The following is a 21,581-nucleotide window of genomic DNA, read 5'->3' on the forward strand; positions in this document are numbered from 1 at the left end:
TTAGAGTCACCAATGTGTTCACAACTTTATTTACGTAAGTTTTTGTGTGTTTTCTTCTTCTTTCTTTGGGGTTTAATTTCCTACTTGTTGAAGTATATCCTTGAATACTTCTCTCAAAGAGGGTTGCTGAACAGTAAATAGTAAACTCTTTCAGTCTGTGTCCGAAGTTATCTGAAGGGTATTTGAATTGGACACATAGTTTCTAGGTGAAGAGATCTTTCTTTCAGTGTTTGTAACTTACCCTATTGAATTCCATCACTTATGTTGCTCATGAGATGTCTACTTTTGTATCAGTATTCTTCTTTTCTATTTTCTTGTATCTTTCCTCTGGTAGACTTTAAGATTTTCTCTTTCTTTACCTATGAAGTTCTGAGGATTTTGTGATTCTCTTGGCCCGTGAGATTTGATAGCTTTGCTATAACATGTCCATATGTGGTTTTGTCATATTTTGTTTTGTGTGGGCTTTTTGAGTTTCTTGAATCTGAGTATTCGCATCTTTCCTCACTTTGGAAAAACCAGCATGTCTTTTCTTCAAACGTTCTCTCCTTCAGGTATTTGTCTCCCCTTCTAGAGTGCCTTTTAGTTACACGTAGAGGCTTCTCACTCTGTCGTCGTGTCTCAGAGGTTTTGACACCTTTCTCTGGCTGCTCGTGGCCATCACCTCCTCTGATCTTCCTCCTCACGAAATCTGCTGGCGGTGTCCAGTCCACTAGTATCATTTCCAGAAGTTGCACTTAGCCAGTGACAAACCTGCCAGTTATTGCTTTTTATTTACTTCCTTGGTCCCCTGCCCCTTCTGAGAATTTTAAGTTAATTATTTTGAAATCTCTTTCACTTTTGTTATTACCCCTAGCTCCCGAGGAGCTCATTTTACTGTTGCTGGATCTGCCGCTCTTGGACTGTGCACTCCTTTTCATGAGGGACCCTTTTACGGTTTCTCCCCCTGCAGATCTTGTGTTGTCCCTACGAGCAGAAGCCTGGTCTGAATTGGGTGGCAACTGGCTCAGGTACAGACGTTCATTCCTGGGCTCCATGTATCTGGTGCTGGTCATGCGACCAAATCCAACCAGTGGTGAGTGAGGCACGGCCTCCTTCATCTTGCAGGCACTCGATGGCCCCAAGAGGCCACCATGCCCACTGTGGCTGCCCATACCAGCATCTCTAGTTGCATGAGAGAATTTAACCCTTTGCTTGCTTAATTCCAGACAGAAAGTACTATTAATGTCTCAGCTCAGGGTGCCTGCCACAGAGCCACACGTGAGTGCAAACGCCACACCCCAAGTAACCAAGTTGGGAGTTCTCATTTCTTGCTCGTGACACTTTTTTATCTATAGTCCATGCCAGCTGCTCCTTCCTTATTCCTTACCTTAGAAGCTGCAGGCTTACAGCGGAGAGGCCCCTTCTCCTTTTCCCACAACACAAGGGCTAGCAGCTCCCTGGGGCCACCCTCAGGCCCTGGTCCCAAAACCCAGTGAGACATTGGTGTACACACTCTCCTTTCTCCTTTTAAGTTCCTTCTTCATTTCTGACCTGTGGATTTCCCTACTTGTTTTGAGGCTGGCTGGTATTCAGCAATCTCTTCATTATATTTGATCTGTGAGTAAGCAGCCCTCCACATCACACGCATTAGCTACACTGTCTGGAAACCTCAGCAACAAGGATCTTCTATCATCTCATGAAAGATGGAAATCCCTCTTCTCAGACACTGCACAGGTGCACACAGAACACACATTGTACACACACAGTATCAGGACATAGATGGAGGCATCCTGGGTTAAGAATGCATGTCACGAAAAGAATATGTGTTAACATGTGTAGGTATTCATTTTATATTACATTTTTAAAAGGCAGATAACAAAAATACACGTGGTTACTGTACAACTTCGGGTATATACGTGTACAGGTACTTATATATACAAACAAGGTACACCTGAAAGAAAGTCTGGTGTGGTTTCTCCCAAAAGGATAGTAATAGTTTCTTCAGGGTTTTATGATAACATGTGTCTTAGTTTACTCAGGCTGCTACAACAAAATACCGTAGTCTGAGTGGCTTAGGAACAACAGAAATTTATTTCTTATAGTGCTGGAGGCTGGGAAGTCCAAGATGAAGCTGCCAGTGGCTTTGGTGTCCGGTGAGAGCACGTTCCTTATAGATGGCGTTTTGCACCATGCCCTCAACCATAGAAGGGGTGAGGCAGCTCTTTTGGACCTCTTTTACAAGGACACCAATTCAATTTCTGAGGGTTCTACCCTCATGACCTAATCACCTCCCAAAGACTTCCCCTCCTAATGTCACCACCTTGATGATTAGGACTTCAATGTATGAATTTTGAGGAGACATAGACATCCAGACCGTAGCCCTGTGTGATTTAGTTCCTTCCATTTATGTAAATGAAGTTGCTAAAATGTTATTATAAGCATTCATTTGTTTTGAAATGGAACAGAGAGCACTGGACCTCCTATACCCCTGCAAGTTAGAGAAAAACTCCCTACCCCAGCACGGCTGAGTGTGCTCCACACGCAGGGGGCTACTTTTGGAGGAGGTCGTACATCTGTTTTAACGATCTGACCTGCTCAGAGAACATCGCCAGCCCTCTCCACTGGGAAGCTGTGATTGGAGTCTGTCTGCAAATCTCATAGGTAAGCCAGTTGCCACCTCACTGCAGGGGACCCATCACTACTCTCCTCACAGTCATCCCGGATGGCTTAGACTACTAAATAAAACCATCGTGGAAATACTTCAAAAATAGTGGAAAAAATCCCCAAGGCCAGATCTTTCCTCTGGTCCACAGCAGGCATTTTTCTTCTGGGTCCCCTGAGGGGAGTTTTGCTGGATTTCTTCTGTTGCATTCTTAGGGAAGTGTATGGTCCACCAGGCTGCAGTGTCCTGTGAGCAGATTTCTCTAACACAGGGTGTAGACATGGCTTGGGCCATGATCTCGGAGCTGGCAGGTAGCAGGGTTTCCCGTGGGGAGCCCGTCTGAGCACCAGAGCTGTCTTATCGAGGCTCATCCTTTCTCCCTGGCTCCCCTGGGCTTCCCCACTCATCTTCCTGGGTTGGCACTTTGAGCCTCTAAGTCACCCTCTGCACCCCGGCTGGTGATCACTAGCCCAGCGCTGGCCAATTTCGATTCAGAACACTGACCCAATGCCACAGAGTGGCCCATTATGACAGTGATCAGACTATAAATGGTCTTTCTGGCCATTGAGAAGGGTTCTCGAAGGACTAATTCTGCTTTTGTTAATGAGGGCTTTTTTTCTTTTTTTAATTTCCTGGCACTGCTTTTTTTGATGTGCGACAGATTTATGATTCATGGAGGATTTTAATATTAATGTTGGCCTGATGGAAGATAAATCGGACACAGGATTTATTAGAGCAGTAAAGAATTGGACGTTCCCTCCCCATGACTATGTAAATGACAGTCGGAATTCTCTCACTGGACACCCAGAGCGTCCTCAGGCACTGGCCCAGTCAATAGGAGACCGTGTCTCACCCTGCAGGAGAAAGTCAAGGGAGGGAGCCCACTGTGACTGGTGGTCCTGGAAAGGGAGAGGAGCGGGAGCTTCCAGGTGATGCCAGGTAGGCCTGCACCTGTTGCAGCAGCCTCCACCTCTGTTGCTTTTATTGGACCTGTAAATAACGCTTGCAGCTCGAATGGCTGGTGCCGTGGTACAGAGTGCCATGCAAGTTCAGAAAAGGCAATGAACTTGATGGATGCCATCAGAGTCTCCTGCCGGCAATGGGAATTCATGCAGGAATCAGGCCGTTTCCTCCATGCACTCTATTCTCTCTTGGAGGCTTCTATATTTCAGTCACAATTTCTGTAGCAGGACGCTGAGCTTCAAAGCAGGGCTGACATCTGGCCTTCCCAATCTAAACACAAACACAGAATAAGCACCACCCTTATGAGCGTTATCATCTCACCCAGTCCTGGAAATAACACGGTCCAGTAGGAATATTATTACCTCATTATAATGAGGCAGACGTAGGCTCACAGCGGTTGAGAAGGGACCCAAGTTTACCAAGAAATAAGGGACAGAGCTTGGAGTGGAAGCTGTCTGACTCCAAAAGTAGGTCTCGACCACTGTCCTATGTATCCCTGAAGTGACCGTCATGAGGAACACCCCTCTTAGCCCCCCTACTTGGCGTCACCCAGAGGTGGGGCCCAGCCCCGAGCATCTGCCAACCTGCTCTTGTGCATGGATGTGTGGGTGTTGTTCTTTAAAATTCTGTAAGAAATCATTAGGCAAGCATCAGTTATCAGAGTTTCCCAAACACCCAGGAACAAATGCCATCGAGACTCTGAACCCCAGAGACAAAATGATCTGTGGAGCTCTGTGACAACCGCCCCTCCTTGTCTACCAGAGGCCTTCCATGGCCACTTCCAAAGCCATTCCTTTGGGATGGGAGTTTGAGGAACTACCTGCTGCTCTTCCACAGCGTGACACAGACGTCAGAGAAGCGCTGTGGCTGGTGACTTGCTGGCTGGCAGAGGCAGCATCCCCCTGTGCAGAGTAACCCTCCAGGGGAAGTGGCAGCTGCCACTCTTATAAACAAAGTGCCTCTGCCAGTCTAGCGTCTGCAAGCCTCTCTTTCTTCCCCTGTTCTCAGAGGCTGTCCCGTTCCCATCCCAGCTGGGTCACCTGCAACACTAACCACCGGGGATTAGCGTCAGGCCCCACTGGCTAAGGGTTCCGTCCCACAGACTGCCCCACCTCAGATACTGGCCCCTGGGGGAGTCCCGAGGCCGCCTGCACCCCAAATAACTGGCATAAATTTGGGGATTCCCACGACTCCTCTTCAGGTTTGATAATTCACTAGGATGACTCAGAGAATTCAGGAAACCTCCATACTATGGTTTTATTATGAAGGCTACACATGGAAACAGCAAAGTGAAGAGTCTGAGGAGAGGGCTCATTGGGAGCACAGACTTCCAAACCCTCCTCCCTGGAGTACCAGCTCGGCACCCACCTGGAACACAGTGTGGAGCCGGGAAGCTCTGCTCAGCCTGCGTGCCCAGAGGTTTAACTGAAGTTTCATCACGCGGGCATTATTGATTAGAGCACTGGGCAGACGATGGACTCAATTTGCAGTCACACCCCTGCTGGAAGTCACGTGGCTGGCCTTTCTGCTGAGCAGCCCCCATCGTGAAGCTGTCTGGGGCCACCAGGAGCCACCTCATTAGCATAGCAATGTCATTAGGACATTCCAAGGGTTTTTGAGCTCTCTGCCAGGACAAAGACCAGATGTATTTTTTATTATACCGGAGAGTCCCTTGCTCAGATAGTCAGCTCTCCCCAGTACTGTGTCCTGGCCTCAGTATTAAGATGGCATTACTGATATCAGCCATCATCTTCATCACAGATGGAACTCTGGACCACACCTGCACTTCAGGTTCAGTCCAGGTGAGTGAGATGCATGCAGAGCTCAGGACCATACCTGCCCCTTGGGCTCGGTCCCAGTGGGTGAGATGTAGGTAGGGCTTGGAACACACCTGACCCTTGAGCTTGGTGCCAGTGTCTGAGATGCACCTAGAGTTCTGGACCATACTTGCCCCTAGGGCTCGGTCCCAGTGGTGAGATGCTACAGGGCCCACATGGATCCCAGTCCCCATCATCGTTAGAACTCTCATCAGAGAGCCCTGAGCATGCAAGGGGTCAGAGATCTGGGGTGAGATTAGGTGAAGACAGTGCCAAGGCAGGAGTTGCTGTTACAGTCCCTTTGCTCTCCTTTTTCTCTGGGGAGTAGGTCAGGCAGGTCACTCTTACTGAACATATTTTGCATTTTTAAACCATAGCCAAAGGAGCACAGAGGGTAAGTCAGAGACATTATGAACTGTTCAGGACCGAGCGGTGCCTAAGCTGCGGTGTGGCTTTCATGCATAGTTACATGAACTGGTAATGTGCAAAGGCCTGTCAGCCCTCATGCCCTTTTAGTTCTGTTTTCTTCCTTGTTGACTTTCTGACTTACTGGGCTTAAATAAACTCTTCTTACAGGGAATGAAAGGGCATTTACCGGACTCAAGCTCCTCTTGTATTAAATCAGGCAGGGGAGAAAATGTGAACAGATGAAGGGTGAGACAGACACCAGGATGTACAATGCTGGGCTGGACCCAGGAAATCCCTTCCCTCTGTCTGTCTCTGTTGCAGGGCCCTGAAGGATGAGTTCCCTGAGCTCAACCACAGCCTCATGTGGTCAGGATAAAGCAGGGTCCAGGGAGGTGGGCACCAGGGAGCGGTGGGCCCGGCCCAGGGTAGTCTCAGCTCGGGCTGCTATAACCAATTGTCATAGACTGGAAGTTTTAACAGCAAATTTATTTTTCACAGTCCTGAGGCTGGAAGTCCGTGGTTAAGATGCTGGACGATTGAGTTCCGGGCGAGGGCTTCTTCCTGGCTTGCAGACGAGCGGCCGCCTTCTCGCTGTGACCTCACATGGCCTTTCCTTGGTGTGCGCAGGTGTCTCTTCTTGTAAGAACAATAATCCTATCTCATCGGGGACCCACCCTTCGGACTTCAGTGAACCTTAATTACTTCTTTACTTTAAATACAGCCACACTGGGGGCTGGGGCTTCAGTACGAATTTGATCCCAAGCACCGGCTTTTACGGGCAGGGTACTGGGGACGTTGTAGGAACTCCTTTTCGACTCCCCACTGCTCTTTCTTTTTCCCGTCCTCCTGACACCTGCAGAATTTTTAGACTTAAAGGAAAGCTTGAAGATTTCAGGGATGGCCCATTATTAAGTGTGTGAACAGGCAGACGAGAAATGTCTTCACCTGTGACAGGATGGGGAAGCTCACAGCCAGAGCCACGCCTCCAGAGGGGCTGGTGTCTCCGGCGGTCCCTTTCCTTGTCTCTCTGATAGGTGCACTCTGCAGTCACTGATACTGAACCATTTTTATCACAGAACTAGGTCAAATTCACGGCGATGTTGCCCATTTCTTTTTTCTGCTTCCCAACAAGGCAGCTCCAACCGCGGGATGCACATGTGTGGAATGACTCCTCATGGAACGGGCCTCCCGTGCCCTGCATGCGCTCCTGGAGAGCTGCCTGGGGAGACCATGCCACCGCGGCCACTACCAGCCTCGTCTGTCCCTCCGTCCCTGCTGGCATCGCCCATGAGCTCTGTGGTGCCTGGGTACACCTGTGGTCGGTCTTGTACTAAGCTAAGAGAACACGTCTTTCTTCCTAAACATGCACTATTTCCACTTTATTCTTGAGGGGCTGCTTTTGGACGTGGTGTACATAGACCTTCTGGTTTTTCAAAAGAGCAAAAGATCTGCGACACACTTTTGCTAAAAAATACACGAGCATCTTCTCAGGTTTTTTAAGCACCCAGAACATAAAAGGGAAATTGGCCTGATAGAGGCACAGTGGTTGATTCGGCCAATCACACATATAATAGTGCATTCTGGAAACGTTAGTGCCTCCACGGGCAATCTCATCAATAGGCGCAACGTTAAATAAGACACTTTGTTATTAAATAAAACCTGCTCGCAGACAAGGACTATGAGGGCTTGCCAGGTCAGTCATTTGGGTTTGAAATCTCCTTTAATATGAATTCCAGAGGATATTACAAAGGACCTACACGGGCAATAAAATACATTGTGTGGAGCTGCTAAATATGCATTTCTGCAAAGGAAATTTCTCTTTAAATGTCCATAAATACATATGCATGAGGCACAGATAAGGCGCTCAACCACTCTTCACTCTGGGAAGCAAGTTCTGGGGAGAGGCTGCAAGAGGCTCCTATTCACCGCAGACCCAGCAGCCGACGGCAGCCAGACCGAGGGAACAAGCAGTCCTTGTGTCGCAGGCTGGAGCCTCAGGGTCAGGTGGAGGTGGGAGACAGGCCCTTTGGCGTTCTGGAAAGGATGGCCGTGGCCCCCAGCGAGGGCACACTTGCCTTTCTGGGTCCACCCACAGCCTAGCAAATAAGTTGTTTTTTTAATTTTCATCTTCCCCTTGTGTTAGCTCCAGAGACCCACCCGTCCCATTTACTGTGGTCACCCCCTCCCTGCACAGGGCTTTCAGCACCCTGGCAGGACTCCAGACAGCAGGACATCGCCTCCTACAGATGCACCCGTGGCCTTTGGAAGGGCATTGATGCCTGAGTTTCCTGGGCTGCTGTGACAAAGGACCACAACCTGGGTGGCTTGAAACAACAGGGATTTATTCTCTCACAGTTCTGGAGGGTAGAGGTCTGAGATCAAGGTGTGGACAGGGGTGGTTCCTTAGGGAGGCTCTGCAGGAGAACCCGTTTCCTGCCTCTCTCCCTGCTTCTGGTAGCTGCCGGCCATCCCTGGTGCTCCTAGGCTTGAAGATGCCTCACCCCCCTCTCCGCCTCTGTTGTCCCACGGTTTCTTCTCTGCATGTCTCTGTTTTCTTACAAGGACATGAGTCATATTGGATTAGGGTCTACTCTACTCCAGTGTGACCTCATCCTAACCAATTACATCTGCAATGACCCCATTTCTAAATGAGGCCACATTCTGAGGTGCTAGGGGTGGGGACTGCAGCATGTCTTTTCAGGGGACTCAATTCAACCCATAACAGATGACTTTTCCTCCTGGCGGTGACGAACACCGCAACTGTGTTTTCAGGACTAGAAACCCATTTGTGCATTCATTTACTCAACTTGCCGGCAGTTAGTAAGCACCTGCCAGGCATCACGCTGAGCTCTGGGGCTCGATGGGGTGGTAGACCCAGAGCTGCACCTGCACAGGGGCGAGGGTGGAGGGGGAGGGGCACCAGTGGGGCCGGACCTTGAGGCTACTTGATGGAAACTCGTCCCCATCCTGAGAGTAGAGGATAGCAATGCCTGTTGCAGCAGGCTGGAAGTGCCATCAGATCTGGGTTTACAGAGGATCTGGGCGGCAGATGGAGAAGACCCCTCGGTGAGGAGGCTGTGACAAAGGTCCAGGTGAAAGACAGCAATGGCTTGAGCCAAAGAGGCAAGGGTGGCTTAGCCAGAGAGCAGAAGGAGGGACCCAGAGCCCTTGGTGGAATTAAGATGCGATGATGTTCCAGGTGCCCACAAGGATGGAATCCTTACACCCAGCACTGCCTGAGGACATCTAACACACCCGGTCGCTCCAGCCATTAGGAGAGAGGCGAGGAAAGACAGGGTTAGACAACACCTAAAGAAAGCAAAGGGGCTTTCATGAAGTTCCAGGAACTCCCGGAAGTCTGCCGCAACATAAATTAAAAGGAGTGACTATTTTTCACTTGTCAAATTGGCAAAAAACAAACAAACAAAAAGGAAAATAATACTCAGTGTTGTAGAGGCCCGGATGAAAGATTGCTGCCATGCTTTGCTGGTGGGAATATAAATGGTGAAATCTTTCAAAAAGACAATTTAGCAGAATGCTGTCTCACTGGCAAGCCACTCCTGAGAATTTATCCTAAAGCAACAGTCACGCTTGTGGAAAGACTCAGGCAGACGCGGACAGATTCTCAAAGGAACATTCTTCAGGAGAACAAAAGGACTGTTAATCACCCACATTTTCAACAACACAGAAGCACTTAAAAAAATTGGGGATGTCTACACTGTAGATGATCATGCAGTCATTGAAATTATGGCTAAAAAACTAGCCAATGGGGAAAATACTAGACGTAGAATTATATTTTAGTATGATTCTAATTTATGGGGAAACATATAAAACATGTTATTAGGTATAAAATGCTAATTACAAAATTATTTATGGTATGATTCCAGTGAAAAAGATATGTGTTTGTATTCGTGTGCGAATATACGTGAGTTATGCTGGGGTGTATATATTTACAAAACAGAATGAAACAAAATATACCAAATGGCTAACCAATTATTTCTGTTTGGTGGGGTTTGGGATATTTTAAAATTTGCTTTGAAGGTTTTATATATTTGCAATGTGCATTCATTGCAGAAAACTGGGGCAGTACAGGAAGTAGGTATTATTTTAAAGCATTCTAATGTAACATAGATCTCTGGGTATCTTCCTTCTTAGACTACTTTGCTGGGTCCTATTTCTTAATTTTTCCCTTGGGAAACTGCCTCATCACTTTTGTTCCCGGAGCCAGGTCTTCTCCAGGGATGGGGAGCGGGCTGCTGAAGGTATTACGTCCCCCGAGGCTCTCAGAGGACACTGCAGGAACAGTTTCTGGATCCAACAGCTTCCTGCTTTTGCACACTGGAGTCACCTCAGGTACACTCTGCACCTGTCCAGGTGAGCAGACACGAACAAGCAAAGAAACTGGTAATGAAGAGTGAGAACAAGAAAGATGATGCGCGTGTGTGTTTGTGTATGTGTATGTGTGCATACGTGTGCATGTGTGTGGGAGTTGGTGTGTGTGTGTGTGTATGTGTATGGGAGTTTTTGTGTGTGTGCATATGTGTGCATGTGTGTGGGAGTTGGTGTGTGTGTGTGCATACGTGTGCATGTGTGTGGGAGTTGGTGTGTGTGTGTGTGTATGGGAGTTTTTGTGTGTGTGCATACGTGTGCATGTGCGTGGGAGTTGGTGTGTATGTGCATACATGTGTATGTGTGTGGGAGTTGGTGTGTGTGTGTGTGTGTATGTGCATACGTGTGCATGTGTGTGGGAGTTGGTGTGTGTGTGCATAAATGTGCATGTGTGTGGGATGTGGACAGCGCCGAGCCCAGGCTGATTCATCTGGATGTGAGGAGGGCACTTCTGTCCCCAGGGACCATCAATCTGGCCATTTTCACTGGCACTTATTCTACCTTAGAGCAAGGCAAATATTTTAGCATTCTTTTAAATATATTTTTTAAAGGTCTGGCTTTAAAGCCTAGAAGCTCAGGAAACCTGAGCTCCGGGTGAAATTCTCTGCATGAGCAGGTCTGGGCCAGTGCAAATGACATGAATTATACTCACCATTACCTCAAGATGCACTGCTCCCAGTTGGCATAAAATTGCCCATTTCCTGCAGTGATATAAGGGGCCTTATTCTCGATGCTCGGTCGATGTCAGGAGCTCCTATTTCGTGCCTGACACATTGGTCATTTTAATCACCCGGCTCCATATCTGGGCCATGCCCCACTCTTCTTTGGCCATATTTCTGACTCTGTCTGCAGTTTTCACTGCTTGGGTTCTTTGAATGGGCTCATATTATCCTGATAAGTCCCTCTAGGGCATATCAAGGGAGTAGAGGAAACCTTATGAGCAGACAGAATAAATAACAGCCCAAGCGAGGGCAGTGGCAGGACCTCGGGAGAGGTCATTGAGAGAGGACAGTGGCAGTTCAGGACACTTCCCCTGCATGACTATACGTGTGTGCACATGTGTGTATGCGTGTGCATGCATGTGCAAGCGTGCACCTCCCACCAACCCAGCACACACGGAGCCGACTCCCCTCCAGCTGCCCCGACTCCGGGGGCTTGTTTTGATGGTGGAATTCAGTTCTCGCCCCCTCCCTCCCAGAGGTGAGGAATGGACTCAGCTACCGCCTATGCCTATTCCACAGCTGGTTCTGCCGTAACAGCTGGTTTTGCAAACTTGAATCTATCTGTTCCAATGCAGTTGACGTATCAGGGAACAATCTGGGCACTATGAAATTCTGGATTTGGCATTTTCTTATGTGTGATTATGTCTGGAAGAAACCAAGGAATGCAGAAAATGTGAGTATAGGTGGAAGCAGAAAACTGCAGCCAGCTGAACAGAGCCGCTTAGGAACACACTACCCCTTGCACACATGCCCCTCGCACAGCTACTGGCTGCCTCAGTGCACAGCAGTTCTGAGCCAGGACATCCGCAGCTGAGGATAGAACTCTCCATCTGACTTCAGATCACCCTCCTTCTGCTGTTCACAGTGACTCAGGAGCCACAGCCCTTCCAACACCCACATCCACGAGCCAGCTCCAAGATTTTTCCCAGATGAGGCGTCCTGTTTACTGTAGAGTTAGTTATTGCACAGCCATTTGACATGGGTAACATGGCGCTACCGTGAGTATCACGTTCTTGTCTTTGGTTGTATGTGTTAGTATTGAGGTTTTTGAATGTTGTCCACCCAGCCCCATTTCCCCCAGAAACCCTGTGGTTTTCTGTACACTTTTGCACAGGGCAATGGTTTTCTGGAACTGACTGTACCTGTATAATTCTTTTGATGTCGGAGGTAGGGTCTGGGGGGCCTGACAGTCGGCCTCAACCCACCCAGTCCTCTTACCAGGTTCTTGACTCTGCCACAGGAAGAATTCAGGGGCAGAGTCACAGTAGACAGTGAGAACACGTTTAATATAACAGATAAGAAATGCAGGTTCCACGGAGAGAGGGTGGCGTGCTCCAGAGACTGAGCAGGGCCCACACCAAGTTTAACATAAAAGTAACATCAGTACAGACATCAAGTCTAACACAAAAGCAAGAAAAACACACTTAAAGTTCAGTACAGAGAGCAGGCTGGCTCAAGAGAGCGAGCAGCTGCTTGCTGAAACTAAGTCCGACACAAAGTAAAGCACACACACCTCAGCTGGCAAAGTGCAGGTTGCCTCCATGAAAGGAGCAGCAACCTACCTTCTTCTGGAATTCGCCTTTTATAGTTTTTCTCTCTAAGGCTCCCAGTTAGGTAGCATAGTCTCGCACATGCTCAGTCGGTCTTTCCTGCAGCTTTTTCTCTGGTCAGATCCTATCATGTGCACCAGGCGCATTCAAGAATATTCTGTGCTCTCTACTGAGCCCACCCAGCCACTGGATCGGCATAAGCCGGCCCCTTGTGGTCTCATTTTCCCTGTGCTGGTGCTGAAAACAGGTCTAACTGGCAAGAGTAACTTTCCTCCTGGGGAGGGCTCCTGAGACCTCAGGGAGTGGCTGGAAACCCAGAGGCAAACTCAGGGAAACTGAGCACCTCCTATATCACTTTGATTCCAGCAGAGGTTACAGGCAAAATCCAAAGTCACTGTGGTCCTTTTAAGCCCCAAGAAGCTGTAGGGATGACATTCTAGAGAAAGAGAGAGGAAAATGACTAGGATCTCTCCAGAGGACAGAGATACATGGTTTGTACCCAAGGAGGTTTAAGTTGCTTGTTGTGGGTGCTGCATAACGGCTCCCGAAGACCTCAGTGTGGGAATTCCCAGACTATGTATGTTTCCTTATATGGCAAAAGGGATTTTGCAAATGTGATTAAGTTAAGGATCTTGAGATGGGGAGATTATCTTGGATTATCTGAGGGGGGCCCTAAATGTAATCAGAAGGGTCATTAAAAGAGGGAGGCAGATGGAATTTTGGCTACAGAGGAAGGAAGGTTTGAGCACTGAAGCAAGACACTGCTCCGCTGGTTTGCAGATGGAGGAAGGGGCTGTGAGCCCAGGAATGTGGCTCTGGAATCTGGAACAGGCAAGGAAGCCGATTTCCCCCTGGAGCCTTGTGGGTCAGGGGGATCATGGCCCTGCTGACACCTCGATCTGGTCCAGTGAAACGGATTGCAGATGTATGACCTCCAGAACTATAAGAGAATGAATGTGTGTTGTTTTAAGCCACCAAGTTTGGAGTAATTTGTTAGGGCAGCCAAAGGAAATGAACAGGCTCGTTTGGATAAGGTGCAGGGGTGAAAATGGCCTGGGCTGGAGGCAGGTGGCAGCGGGCAGCCTGGGTCACTTTGCTTGGCTTCTCTGCTATCTGGATGGCATGGTGGCTGCTACGGGTTTGAGTGTGTCTTCCAAAGCTCACGTGTTGGAAACTTGTTCTTCACTATAACAGTGTTACGAGGGTGGGGATCCGATTACAGTATTTGAAAGGTGGGGCCTTTGAGAGGTGATTGGATCATGAGGATTAATCATGAAAGGATTAATCCACTCATGGAGTAACAAGTTATCATGGGAGTGGACTGGTGACTTTATAAAGAGAGCACATGAAGGAGCTCCTGCTTTTCTCACCCTGTGTCACCACGCGACCCTGTACAGAGTTCCCAGAACAGAAGGCCCTCACCAGAGGCACCCCCTGAACAGTGGACTACCCAGCCTCCAAAACTGTAAGAAATGTTTCATTTTTGTATAAATTACCCAGTTTCAGGTATTCTGTTATCAGCCACAGAAAAGGCTAATACAGTGGCAGAGTGGCTTTGGCAGGAGGCGTCACTGCTCCCTGACAATCTGATCTCTCTGGGTTGCTTGGAGAATTGTATGAAAAAATTGCCGGGTAGGCTGCATGCCCAGCATCTGACCAAGCAAAGGCAGGCAGCATATCCAGCTTCTTCATTCCTGAGAAGTGGCAGATTTCCTTTCTTCTCAGCTCCAATAGACCTGGCTCCCCTAAGCTGCCCCTCACTCCATCCCTCATCCCTCAGGTCAATGGAATGAAAGTCTTTCTGGAACTAACCCCCACCTGGGGTCACATGCCCTATCTTCTCCCAGTATCCAGACCGTTCCCTGTCCCCTCCTGCCTCCCTCCTGAGTATGCACATCCAGTATGACCGTCCACAGGGGCACGCCTGTTGCCTCTCTTCAACCCTATCATTGCAACCCAGAAAAGCATTTTAAGGATGCAGTTTGCAGGAGAGAGATTACCCAAGATAAAGCCTTATGGCACTGGGCTGCGTTTTCTAGCATTCATCTTCCCAAAGCCATTAGTCAACCATGCTGGGCTCTGAGGAGGACAGACCTCGTAGCAGCTCAGGTTTCTATTAACAACACCATCATTGCCTCCCGGGTTACTTCCTGGGACCTGCAGCTCAGGCTAATTTCCATCATATCTAACTTGGGGGGTGTACAGGCATGGGGGAGGGAGACTGTGCCCTTGAGCTGTGCCCCCAAAAGGTTGGGAGACTTGGTTTACTTGTTCCCCAGATGGCTGTAGGGCTGTGGGTTGCGGGTCACACAGATACTCCAGGTGGGGAACTAGTTCTGGCCAGGGCAAGCAGCAGGGGACGGTGGCCTGGGGACTCCACATTCACTATCTCTGATCACACAGGTATTGAGTTCCAGGAAGAGCACATCGCTCTGACTGTCAACTCCATGGATGGATTAATTAATCTGTCAACCCCTTACCCAGGGTCTTCATATACCAGCACTCCCAGACTACAGGAGAGGAGACCATGCAAGGAGATAAATCACCTGAAGATTATTCCTCATTACAAAGAGAGTTGTCCTGTGTTCGGGTTCTCACAGAGACCCTCATACAACAGGGAGCTCCCACAATTTCTTTATTTTGACCATTAAGTGCTGGGTGAGGAAGACACATTCGCCAGGGTGACCTCAAGCAATGCTGGTCTTCCGGAGGGTGTGCACTGGAATCAGTTGACACAAAAGGACAGAGGCAGAACATGTAACTTATTATTATTATTATTAACGATCCCCGGGTGTATGACCTCACAATTTCAAGTCACATGCACTGTTAAATCTCTTACAGGTGGCCTTAAGATGAGGCATAGTGAGCAAGGTCTTTAACATTGCCTTACAGGAGGACAAAGAAAACAGCCACCCTGGTGCGACCCCAGTTGAACCTGCGTCTTCATGCAAGATTTCCATTGATAGGATCAAATGGACTTCCAAAAGATCCCTGACTCAACTGGTCAGACAGGAAGCAGTAGGAAATGTCTTTACCCCAAGATGCCACGAGGCTGTAAGTGATGGTTCCGATTCATACACCGTTTAATTCTGCATATTTAACTAAGTGACTTAATATTATAAGAGGCATTCATATTTTATCCTCATCCAGGAATAGTAAATATTTAGGGTGACTGCAGCTTTTTTACATGACCTTACTGGGACACGAGTGTATAGAGGGTTGGATGAAAGATGCTTTGGGTAAAGTGCTGAGATGTGAGTGAGGTCAGGATCTTCTGAGTCCAGAGCCTTGAGCAGGCAGCGGGGAAGGATGGGAAGGCAAGGAGTCAGGAATTCCAGGGTTTCTGGAAGCTTTGATGTTTGAGCTGAGTCTGAAAACCAGTCCAGGGAAGAAAGGAGGAAAGTGAGTCTCGGGCAAAGAGAGAATTCCCCTGTGAAACGCAGACAGGAGATTCCACCACCTGTGCAGACCCCCGAGCCTGGGGACCCTGACCCAGAGAAGGCCCAGGGGATGAGGTTGTAGACCCCGGTGGGGCTGGCTTTGAGGAACTGTATACAGTGGGCCAAGGAGTGTGGGATGTTTTCCTCGTTGAAGGGAAGGTTGACAGAACCTACGAATGGCTCCTCCGCCCTCCAGAATTATTTTAAAACCTCCCCTTGGCCGTGCCTACCCAAATCACATTGACAGAGAAACTTTGGGATTAGCCACAGTTAAAGTGTTCACCGTAAAATTCCCCCGGAAGTCCATCTAAGCTCCCGTCTAACACACCTTTGTGAGAACTTGAGAATTAAACAGATCGGGAAGGGGCAGCCTGGGGCTTGGGTAGGGTAATGGGAGAGAGAGAAGCGTGACTTCTGGGGAGAGGGCACTGGAGGAAGGGTGGGTGAAGAGGGCAGGGAGTTGCCAGCAGGTGGGAGAAGGAGGCAAATAAGGGAGTGGTCTCATGCAAGGGCCAGGGACGTGGAGGGAAGGAAGGGTTAACTCGGCAGACCCTGGGATATCTCGTTTCCCTGGGGCTTCAGGCACAGCCAGGTCTATACTAAAAGGATTAGTCAGGGCTCTTCAGAGAAACACAACCAATAGGGCGGATGAGTAGACAGGGAGACAGATAGATAAAAGGAGATTCATTATGAGGAATCGGCTCTTGCTACCTTAGAGACTGATAAGTCCCACTATCTGCTGTCTACAGGCTGGAGACTCAGGAAAGCCAATTGTGTAATTCAGTCTTGGGTCCAAAGTCTGAGAACCAGAGGTGCTGACGTGTAAATCCCAGTCCTAGGGCAGGGGAAGATGGGGCAAAATGTCCAGCTCAAACACTCAGGCAGAAAGGAAAAGGGGAAGGCAAATTCTTTCTTCTTTTTTTGCTCTAATCAGGTCCTCAATGAATTGAATGAAGCCCACTCACATTGGGGAGGGGAATCTACTTTACTGAATCTACCAATTCAAATATTAATCTCTTCCAGAAACACCCTCACAGATATACTCAGGGCATCCTGGGGTTGTCATATAAAGCTAACCATCACACTAGCAATGTGACTCATGACGGGGGCCTCGGGCCACGTGGTATCAGGCTGACCATGGAGAAGCTGGAGACTGAGTAACTACGGTCAGCCAAGTGTGCTTCCCATGTGTATGTGACCAACTCCTAAGAGAACTTCTGGACACCTAGGTTTGGGTGAGCTTGTTGTTGGGAGAATGAAGCGCTGTTTCTGTAGTTCTACTAGGACGGGACAAGAAGCTCATGCCTGGTTTCTCCTAGACTCCACCCTACGTGCCTTTTTTCTCTCCTGACTTTAGTCTGTACCTTTTGGCTGTAGTAAAACATAACCATGAGTATGATGGCTTTTTTGAATTCTGTGAGTCCTTCCAGCAAATCACTGAACCTGAGGGCTGTCTTGGGAACCCTTGACTCAAAGGGGAATGCTGCAAATATGTTCTTATTATGGTCACCCCATAAATAACTGGACAAGCCAGAGGCAGAATGGCTTTTGGAGGAAGTCTAGATCTCCAGGTGAGAGAGAGCAGGGCACAGCTTAAAGCGTGTTTCTTTTACAGAAACAGAGCAAAGCCCAGTGTGACCAGGGTCCCCACCCACCTACACCCCTTTCTGCTCCCAGCTGTCATGCGCAGCTACATCTGTTTCTCTGACAAGCCCTCAACTTCCCACCTGGGTCATTGCTTTGCTGTTCCTACTATCTCAGGTCCTCTCCTCTTTTGACTAATGCATTTCTGCTCATTCTTTAAGAGTCAGCCCCAACATTTCACTGTGAATGTCTCTCTGACCCACCAACCTCCAGAAAAATAGTTTGCATCGAATTCTCTGACAGCATATTTCCTTGCCAATGTATCTTAAGGAGTGGGCTCAGTCAAGCCTATTCATCCTCGTGACCCCACTATCCAGCCTATGCTCCACTACAGATTTTAATTCCTGTGTGGTCAGCAAAACAATCTCTGAATTCCTGGAACAATTTTCTTTACTCATGTTTTAGGAAAATGTCAATGAATGGCACTCTGTTTTTATGTTCTAATAATCAAAAACCAATGTGTGACTATAATAGAAGGAACATTAAATTACAAGTGGAGAACTTGGATTAGAAGAACTGAGATTTAACTCTGCCTCTAAATTGTAGGGTTATGGTTAGGGTTATGGTTAGGGGTAGTGTTAGGGTTAGGGGTTAGGGTTAGGGTTCTGGTTAGGGTTAGGGTTAGGGTTAGGGGTTAGTGTTAGGGTTAGGGGTTAGGGTTAGGGTTTAGGGTCAGGGTCAGGGTCAGGGTTAGGTTTAGGGGTAGGGTTAGGGTTAGGGTCAGGGTCAGGGTTATGGTTAGGGTCCGGGTTAGGGGTTAGGATTAGGGTTAGGGTTAGGGGCCCTCAGTTTCCATAGGGGGTTTGGATTAGTTCGGGGTTGGGAGCCCTATGAGCCACCATCCCTGTCCCGTGCCTACAACTAGTACATCATGGCACTCATCCTCACTTCTCTCGAAGCAGGTGGAACACACTTGGTATGGAAATGAAACCCATTTGTTAGCCTAGGCATAGACAGTCCCTGAGGTTTTCACATCTATGTTTTGGTCCAGTCTGCATATATATCCATATTTTTGCCTGAGTTCAGCAATGGCGTCAGAGAGAGAAGAAAAATGGGTACCACGGGCTCTGTTGGAGTCAATTTATGACTGTTCAGCCCAGAATTCTGCCAGAAATTCCTCATGTATATGTCGTGAGGTCAGAAAAGTTGAGCACTAATCCTCCTAGTCATCACTGGGCAGGGTGACAGACAATGGAATGAGTCAGCGCTGCAGAGGAAATGCACAGTGAGGGCCTGTTGTGGGTTGAATTGTGTCCCTCCAAATTCATATGTTTTATGTCCTGATCCCCAGGATCTGAGAATGTGATTGTATTTGGAGATAGGCTCTCCAGAGAGAGAATTAAGGTTAAAGGAAGTCATTAGGGCAGGCCCTAATCCAACATGACCAGTGTCCCTATAAGAGGAGATTAGGATACAGACACACACAGAGGAAGACCGTGGGAAGACGCAGTGAGAAGATGGCCATCTGGAAGCCAAGGAAAGAGACCTCAGAAGGAAGCACCTGCCGACACCTTGACCTTGAACTCCTGGCCTCCAGAACTGGGAGGACATAAATTTCTGTTGTTCAAGCTGTCCCATCTGTGTTGCTTCGTGTCGTTCAGTAGGAAATGAGCACCAGGCTCTCCCAAAGGAGACAAAAGAAGGGAAGAGGAAAGTCTGTCTTTTCATCCTGCACCAACTACTCCGTAAGCATTTTTGCCTGTGTTGGCAAACCCAAAGGCCAAAATGCCAAAGTCCCAGAGAAGGCCTCTGAGATGTGTTAGTAGATCACAGGCCTGGTTTGGAAGGACAGGAGCACTCGCTGGCTGATCCCCAGGCCACGGTCTCCACCTGCCACCAGGCTCTGTCTTTCTCGCCTCGTGTGTCTGCATTCAACACCGCACCTCCACATTCCAGGACCTTCCGCCTCCTGTCTCCAGAGCTCCCCCGCCTGTGTGCCTCACTGGAGAGAAGTAAATTCAACCAAGTCATTCGCTTTGATTTTTGATGAACTTCTCTCTCACTGCTGTCAGTGAAATTAGATTTTAAAAGAAGAGCCCAACAAACAAAGAACAAAAGCAGAAAAGGAGTCAGATGAACCTGAATGGAAACATCCTTTACCTGTGGCATCCGAGCTCCAGGAGGGAACAGGAGCAGAGAACCAGTGTAACACGCTTTCCTCACACCCCTCAGTGCCACTCAGGAAAACCCCTTCCTCAGCCGAAGAGCTGGACCGTCCGTCCGTTTGGTCCTGGAGGTGAAAGGATGGGATGGAAACCTTGGCATTTGTCCCTGTCTGTCCATCCAGAATGTGTGGGCAGTCTTTCCTCTTGTCTATTTCTGGAAGGCAATAGTAAGATCCTAACAAACACCCATCTGACGAAAAGTGAGGGGCCCACCTTTAACCAAAAGCTCTCTGCTCGGATGGAAGCTAAATGCTTCTAAGCAGAGACGGGGTCACCCTCGGGGTCCCAGCAGGGTCTCAGGACCCCTCGCCTTCACCTCTCCTTTCCTTCCCTTCCCTCCTGGAGCAGCTGGAGGAGGGAGTTGTTAGGCTGAAGTTCTGATGGCAAGGGGACAAACGGATCTGAGGACATGACTCCAGGGACTCATGAGGCTCCTTTGGGAGGATCCGATTTCTACTTTACGCAGATGGGAGGCTGTCACTCAGAATTGTCCCTGACATTTACTTCATGTCATCCCAGCAGGAAGTGTACTCGCTGCCTCAGCTGCTGGCTGGGCTTTGGGCAGCAGGCATGATCTGGCACTGGCCACCACCTCTATATATAGATTAGTGTCATCCCAGGTCTCAGAATGGCAGAAGCCAGACATGCATGTGTGTGCATGTGTGTGCATGTGTGTACACGTTTAAGGTGCAAAGCCCGTGGAACAGACTTTGTGACTTACCTCATCTTGGGGCTGTGGCCTCAGGGCTTCAGTATCCTCTACAGAGCTGCTTTCCTTTTTTCAATCCCTGCCCTCCAAGAGGAACAGAAAAGTAAATTAGAACCGGCACCTGAAACCGGAGGACACGCGGTGCTTGCTGCTTCTTGCTGAGCAGTGCCTTACCGCCTTGGCGGTGTGTGGGGGTGGACTCAGCATCTCCTGCCTGCACCTGCAGAACGAATGCACGACTCCTGGAGCCTCCCAGGACCAGGGCAGCCATTCTTGGAGCATATGAGAAAAGCATTTTGCCTTAAGGAGCAGTAATCTAGCCACCTTGCAGCCCTCATCAGTGTGGACAGAGCAAGTAAGCCTGTCCATCACCTTGGTTCTTTGTTCATTCAGCTGGGAAACTGCTGCTGGTTCAGCTCCAAGCACTGGAGTGTGTGTGTGCGTGTATGTGTACACGCTTCTTTTCCAGAAAAGGAAAGTCACCACAAGATGCCATTTAACTTGTAATTTTATTTGCTGTGGAGTAGCTTAAGCAGTGATTGTATTTGATGTGGAGTTGAAATGCATAAGGAGATAAATGGCTTAATGTGAATCAATATTAATTTAGTGCAATTTACTTTTAACTTGACTTCTCAGCAAATGAAATTACTCTGTTCAGGAGTCATTTGAAAACTTTTCCCTGCTCAGAAACTGAGCTAAACTGGCATGACTGTGTGTTAGTTGAGGCACGGTGTTCACAGCACCAACACAGCGTGATGAATGTGTGCATGAGACGTCAGGTGAGGAGAACCTTCTACAAACCTCTGTGAAAACATGCCAGGTGCAATCCAGGAGCATCGCACCCCCCGGCCCCATCCACTGCCCCCTGCAATGCTGCTAAGACAGTTCACAAAATATAGTGGGGTTTGGAAATTGGGGCAAAAGAAGAGGCGTCAGTAGCAGCCGTTGGCATTCACCATGGAAACAGCCCCTGTGTAAGCTTCCTCGGGCTGCTATAACAAACACCACAGGCTGGGCGGCTTCAACAGAAATTCCTTGTCTCACAGTCCTGGAGGCTGGAAGTCTGAGATCAAGGTGCAGCAGGCTGGTTCCTCCTGAGGCCTCTCTCTTTGGCTTGCAGACAGCATCTTCTC

Source organism: Cynocephalus volans, chromosome 8, assembly GCF_027409185.1.
Source record: "Cynocephalus volans isolate mCynVol1 chromosome 8, mCynVol1.pri, whole genome shotgun sequence".
NCBI lineage: Eukaryota > Metazoa > Chordata > Mammalia > Dermoptera > Cynocephalidae > Cynocephalus > Cynocephalus volans.